The following is a 7,487-nucleotide window of genomic DNA, read 5'->3' on the forward strand; positions in this document are numbered from 1 at the left end:
TGGGGATGGGGGTGGGGAGCATGGAAGAAATGGAGAAACTTTAAATAGGATAAAGGGGAAGGAGGAGAAGAGAGGGGGCAAGGGGTAGGAAAGATGGTGCAATGAGATGAACATCATTACCCTAAGTATATGTATAAAGATACAAATGGTGTGACTCTACTTTGTGTACAACCAGAGACATGAAAAATTGTACTCTATATGAATACTATGAATTGAAATGTGTTCTGCTCTCATATATAACAGAACAAATAAGTAAATTTAAAAAATAATAAATGAAATAACATTCATACAATGGTAAGTTGTATGCTCTTAACAGAAATGAACTTATTCACCAAATCAATAGAATAGATCTTAAAATAATGTTCAGTTAAAGAAAATGTGGAACTACATATTGGCAAGCCCTGTAAAAGTCATGCACATTAGTTCAAGTTAAAAAAAAAAAAAACAAGAAACTTGTGTATTAAAAAAAAGAATTAAAAGAATCTAAAAGGTTACATATGTCTATGTGGCTTCTGGAAATGAGACTTGAAATAGCGTTGAAAAAGATTTTAGTGCTGTAATAGTTTATCAAAGAAAGGAGACTGAAGGCACATAATTCAAAGTGGTAATTATAGTTCATTCTGAATGTAGACTAATACATATTTGTTTTATACTCTTTGTACTTTTCTAGTTTGGTTATGTTTCAAAATAAAATGAAAATTAAAAGCAAAAAAAGCCACATGATAATGTAGCCAAAAATTCAGAAGACGGGAACTCACTATCAGGGTGAAAAGAGACATTAAGGTAAAGGAAAAGCAGGATTTGAAATTTGGGCTAAATATAGACAGAAATGCATAAACACAGCAATTTAGTTGGAAAAAACATACAAATCAAAAAGACAGGTAATAAAAATCCAATATTAGCATGCACCTAAAAATAAGAAAAATTTTAAATCAAAATTTGAAGTCAAGAATAAAGACATTGGGCTGGGTTGTGGCTCAGTGGTACAGCGCTTGCCTAGCACACATGAGGCACTGGGTTCAATCCTCAGCACCACATAAAAATAAATAAATAAAATAAAGATATTTTAGAAAAATAATAAAGACATTTTTATATATATGAGGAATATTTAGATCCATGGTCAAGTAGGTAGAATTTTCTAAGATAGCCCTTCTGCTGACATTGCTAAATTATAGAGTAGAACAAGAGGAAGCAAGAACTAGGTCAGGTAATTACAGTGTTAGAAGCCAAACTAACCTTGGAAGGCATCTAATCCAACTCTTCTTAAGAAACTGAGGCCCTCAAAAGTCACCAGAGGTCAAGTCCCATTCAGACTTGAGCGCTGACTGTAACATTATTATTAGCAGGAAATCATTCAATAAGACTAAGCATGTCTTGACTTCCTTGGGTAGTGGTAGAGCTATCCCTTTGTCACATGTGGGCATACAGGGAGAATGAATACAAACTGTGATGTATGCTCTAGATAGTAAGTGTTAAAAATTAAAATTACGTGTTAAAAATTAACACTTACTATCTAGAGCATACATTACAGTTTGTATTCATTCTCCCTGTACATCACAGATGAAGAATACAGACACCTTTGTGCATTCATTCTTGTTAAATTCACTTTATTTGACTCTTTTTTATTTGAACAAATATTACCCCCAAATCAAAGGAATATTAGCATAAACTATGTAAATTGAGAGCATAGAAAAGGATAAGCGCTGTGTCTTACCCTTTGTAAAAGTTGGCTTAATAGAATGTATACACAAGAAGCATTTTAAAGAATTCCAATAAAGGTCATATGGTAATGATGGCAAGTGGATTTTATGTGAACAGTGGTAACCTGTTAAGGTACTGCAGTCTGTGTTGTACACTGCACCTAATTATTGGCTGCTTATAAAAAAGGAACATAAGAAAGTTAAAATTGTAAAATTATTCATCATTGGGCTCCTTTAAGAATGAACTTCTCTAGGGTATTGAAATAAAATTTGATTTAATGGAACTTCAATACACACATCACTTTTAAGGAACATTATTTTGATGAACAGAGAAATTCCCATTTGCCTTGCTCTGCACTTAATTGTGGGTGCAGTAAATGTGTCTTCTAGATGACAGATGGTCCAAATTAGTCTGAACATTAAACATTATCCCCTGGGTGGATTTAGACAATAAGTTTTTAAAGGAATAGTGAATACCAGCTTGTGCCAGCAGAAGCCGTTTCAAGCATGGAAAAACTGTCAGCTGCCAGGAGTGGCGGGATTGGTGGTGTCTAGACAGCCCTCCTCCCTGTCTCTCAACTCTGATTATATGGCAGACAAAAGCAACTCTTAGGACATTTTCTAAATTCTTCCCTTAATTAACACCTCAGCAAATGTCCTGAACTTTTAGCAACCTTTGTAATCAACAGGAGATTGATAATGCATGACCAGGCAAGTGAGAACAAAGAGGACCAGCTTACATGTTGCCCTTCACCTTATATACTTCATTGTGTTCTATTACAAAGGGCCTTTGTTGGGGGCATTTTTTAAGTCATCAGTTGTTTTTTTTTTTTTTTTTTTTTTTTTTTTTTTTTTTTTTTTTTTTTTTTTTTTGTTCACAGGGGCTTTCACAACTGTTTTGGCCAACCCAAGGAGGCTGTATTCCAAATGATAATCCCAGTTTTCAAGCGAAAGAATGATGTTGACTTTGTTTTTATTTTAATGTATATTTATAGTTTCAAAGAATATCAGTGTACACACCCGTGATGGTAAATTTTATGTCAACTTGATTAGACCACAGTACCAGATATTTGGTCAGAGATTATTCTAGATGTTTCTATGAAGGTATTTTTAGATTTTAGATTTACATTTAAATTGGAAGACTTTGAGTAAAGCAAATGACCCTCCAGGATATGGATAGGCCATATCCAATCAGTTGAAAATATTAATAGAAAAAGATTGATCTCCCTGGATAAAAGGAGAATCCTGCCAGCAGAATTACTTCTAACTTGAAATATCATATTAGCTCCTCCCTAAGTCTCCAGCCTGCTGGCTGACTCTGCAGATTTGGGATTGACAGCCCCCACACTCAAGTGAGCCAATTTCTAAAAACAAATCTCTTTTTCTTCCTCTGTCACGCGCACGCGCGCGCACACACACACACACACACACACACACACACACACACACATCCTCTTGGTTTCATTTCTCTGGAGAATCCTAACCACTACACCCACTACAATTAGGAAATGACAGAATATCACCAGCACTTTTGAAGTCTTCTCTGTGGCCCCTCACGTTATACTGCAATACTAAATCAGGAATGAACACACTGGACAAGAAACATTTTTCAAGGACTCTTCCTTGAAAGAATAGAATCCACATTTTACCCAGTAGATGGCAGGGATGTCACCCCGTTCCACGTGGAGCTCTGCACTTGACGCAGTGAAGCACCTGAATCAACAAAGTAGCATTGCTTCACTTCACTGTTTAAGTCATGCGTCACTTGTCAAACCCAAAACACTTCAGCTTGGATTCCACAAGTACCTACCCAGGTCAGGCCTCATCTGAATAGCTCAGGGATCCTCCTTATTTTAAAGCAGCAACACCCCTCCCTGCAGGCCACCCAATATAAATTGTTGGATGGGGCTCTCTTCCATTTCATGTTTTTCACTATATCAATATGGAGATTTGACCTTGGCTAGTCCCTTGAATGCATCCCTTCCTGTTCATTCTTGCTGCTAATTCCTTGTTTTAGGCCTTCATTTTCTTTCTTTCACACTGCAGTGTCTGGACTAGCCGTTGCTTTTAGATTAGTTACTTCTAGCATCCGTCTGACCATAATCTCCCTCTTAAAGCCTTCACAAAGCAGGCCTACTTATTTTTCTTCTTCTCTTGTATATTTTGTTCACATAAAATTTTTTAAAATTCCCAGTTATACCATAAACTTCAACATATTTACATTTTGCCTCTCATTTGCTTCTCATATAACCAAAGTCCTTTTTTATATACATTTTTTCCCAATAGGTCAGTCCTACTCATGATTTAAAGTCCTCTGCAGTGGCAAATTTTATATACAACTCTTGCTACCCCCTGTCACATGAGCAGAATTCATTGTTTTCTACATTCCCGGAACACCTGAGTCCTATCTCTATTACAAACATTCATTAGATTAGTATTTCATGAACTGGAATTAGAGGTTTTTTGGTAGGCCAATTTGGAAAACCTGGAATTTTCAAGAGGGGCCTGGAACTCCAATGCCCATCAGCTTCTCTGTCCCACTAATTTCCTAGCCATGCCTAGACAACACGACTCCCCAGCTGTGGACACAGCAGAGCCTGATAGGGAAACAGGAGAAGGTATATACAGAAGAGCACACTGCAATTGAGGTACCAAGATGACATCACCATTCAGAAGGAAATGTTTGGCAGACAACTGGAAATGCTCCATACAGAAAGAAATTTGAAAATCCTTAGCATAGATATCATAACTAAATCCATGAAAATGAAGTTATCAGAACAATTTTTAGATCACTTCTAGCTGGAGATGGGTGGGAGGGAGAAATATGAACCCTGCAAAACCACTTTTTTTTTAATTTAAAAGAAAAGATATCTTTTTATTTTCATTTTGCCTTTTAAGAAGGAGGAGAATCTAGGCACTGTAGCACATGCCTGTAATCCCAGTGGCTTGGGAGACTGAGACAGGAGGATCCTGAATTCAAAGCCGGCCTCAGCCAAAGTGAGGTGCTAAATGACTCAGTGAGACCCTGTCTCTAAATAGAATACAAAATAGGGCTGGGGGCGTGGATGAGTGGTTGAGGGCCCCTGAGTTCAACCCATGGTACCCCACAAAAAAAGGAGTAGAAGTAGGATGAAAGGAGGTGGTGAGAAACTAACGTGATGCCGCCAGCCAACAAGTCAGGATGGCGCCTGGCATTTTGCCAGAGAAATGTTAGTCTGTAAACAAGTCTGGATGGTGCCTGGCAAAATGCCAGAGGGAGTGGTTTGTGAAGTAACACCATCGAGTCATTAAGTGTGGAGATTTCTTATTGGTTGACTGCTGTATCTAGTTTATGTAAATTAAGATAAGCTGTGTGGAATGTATAAATACCTCTGTTGTCCTACAATAAACGGCTCCCACTCCTGCTGTATCAATGTAAACAAGTTGTTCGTCACCCCCGGCTCTTTTGCCCAGCCAGCCGGGCTGCGGCAACGTGACTCCATTTTTAAGAAACCAGTCTCTACCTCAGAGCAAAGCCTGTCCAAAGAAGGGGGCATGACCCTTGTCCTTGGAAAAACCCACAGAGCACTCCTAAGCACATACCCACCCTGCTGAGTTGTTTGTCTGTAAATAACAGGAGAGAACTGTGGCACCAGGTGTCCCTGACTCAGTCAGGCTAGGTGGGGACCCATAGCAACCTCCCTAGCAACCTCCAATCAGCATGAGACAGGGAAAATACCAGGGATGCCAGATGACCCCCCAGTAGTTTATGGTGGTTGATAACATGTTGGGAAACCATGCAGTTTGTAGTTTAGCAGTACACCCCTCGTGGCCTAAACCAATCAGTTCAAATGAATCCCCCTCTTGTACTGACCAATCACCCCTACCCAACTTGTTCCCGCCGTTGAATGTGCTAATCAATGTTAAGAGTTGTTGTTTGACTTTCCTGCGGTATGGAATGATTTGCTGTGTGATGTTGTGACACATAGAGTATCCCCCCAAAAACCTATAAAATCTCACTGAACAAAGGACCCCGGACTCACTCCCTGGGACGGCTGTGTCGAAACGGTTGTGAGTCCAGGCTCGAGCTTGCAATAAAGACTGTTGTGTGATTGCATCGGATTCAGCTCCTGGGGGTCTATTGGGGTCCCTCGAATCTGGCATAACAGTGGAGGAATAGGAGGAAAAGGGGGAAAAGAAGAAGAAGAAGGAGAAGAAGAAGAAGAAAAAAGGAAGAAGGAAGGAGCCAGGAAGAATGGAAGAACACAGCAACTCCTGAAGGAGGGAAGCAGTAGGGAGTGGCCATCAAGGTCAGTGTGACCTTGATGGAGAATGAGTTGGAAACAACTGAATTTAACCACTGGACTTCTGACCTCAGGCAAGGTGATTTCAAGGGAGAAAAGAGCTTGAAACCAGACTGTCGCACTTAGTTTGTGAGTTAGACTTGTTCCAGGAAATATCCAGGTGTCCTTGCAAGGAGAGAGCAAACCATAGTTTGACCTGAAGGATTAGCAAGTCCAAGGGAAAAGTTTCTCTTGTTTTCTCTTTCTGCTCTTTTTTCTTCTTTCTTTCCATGTTCCTCTTTCCTTCCCTCCTACTTCTTCCCTCTCTCCCCTCCTTCCTTTTCTTTCTCCCTTCCTCTTCCTCCTCCTCCCCCTACATCTTCCTCTTCTTTTTATTCTAGTATACAGCATACATATATTCAGCTCTTACTAAAATATGTGCCCGCTGATGGGAATAATCCAGTGAAGAGGACCAGATAAATGATTTAAACAGAATCAATAATTGATGACATAAATCCCAGAAGAGGCAAGGGCTGATGGCCAGGATTAGTAACATCAAAGAGAAATGCAGCTAGTTTTTCTAAAGAAAGGAGAAGCATTTACATAGAAGTGCAAGAGAGGAGAGAGAGCAAGATAGTTTAAGAGAGAGAGAGAAAGAGAGAAGAAGAGGAGGAGGAGGAGGAGGAGGAGGAGGGGGAGGAAAGAGGAGAGAAGGGAATTAGAGAGGAGTTAATGAAATTCATACATCATAGTGACTTGGACCCATCTCAGAATGTTGTATAATCTCCTGTAGAAAGTGAAGGTGGTGAGACTGTGTTTAGACTACCTGATGCTTGACATCTGGCTGGTGCTCTGTAAATATTTGTTCGAAGAGGAGAGCTTGGCTAGGTATGTGATGAGGAATCTTAGAGATAAAGAGAATGATTAAATCAAGAGTGTGGATTCCACCGAGTAAACTGTTTGCAGGAACCAATTGGATCATGTTTATGACATTCTCCCACCACACTCCTGCAACACAACCTGGAAACCCAAGGGGAGAAAATAACTGGTACAGTCTCTTGGTGGTTGGGGATTAACAAAGTGGACAAGTAGTAGGAAAAGGGACAACAGAATGAAGACCATGATCATGTAGAAAGCCCTTAGGAGAGGAAGCCCAAAATGCTATCAGCAATGCTAAAATTATCCAACAATGCTAAATTGTTAGGTACAGCCCTGTTCTTTCTCTTTTGCTTATCGTAACAGGAAAGGTTTGACTTTGCACAGACTCTTTCCTCATTAAGTGCCAGTTTCTTGTTTCAGGTTTTCCTTTCATTTCTTAAACACTGCAGTGTCTCTACTATCCCAAAATACTAGTCCCAAATGGCAAACCATCCAGGAAATGGCCACTCTAATCAGACCAAATTTTCCAGTGTTCCTGAAGACCCCCACTTGTAACATGAACATGATACATAAATCCCATACATGATGACTCTTGCACCTCCAGACGGTTTCACTTATCTGGAACATTCATACCCTTACATATTCC

This window comes from Spermophilus citellus (assembly GCF_964194105.1).
Source record: "Spermophilus citellus genome assembly, chromosome: 8".
Lineage (NCBI taxonomy): Eukaryota > Metazoa > Chordata > Mammalia > Rodentia > Sciuridae > Spermophilus > Spermophilus citellus.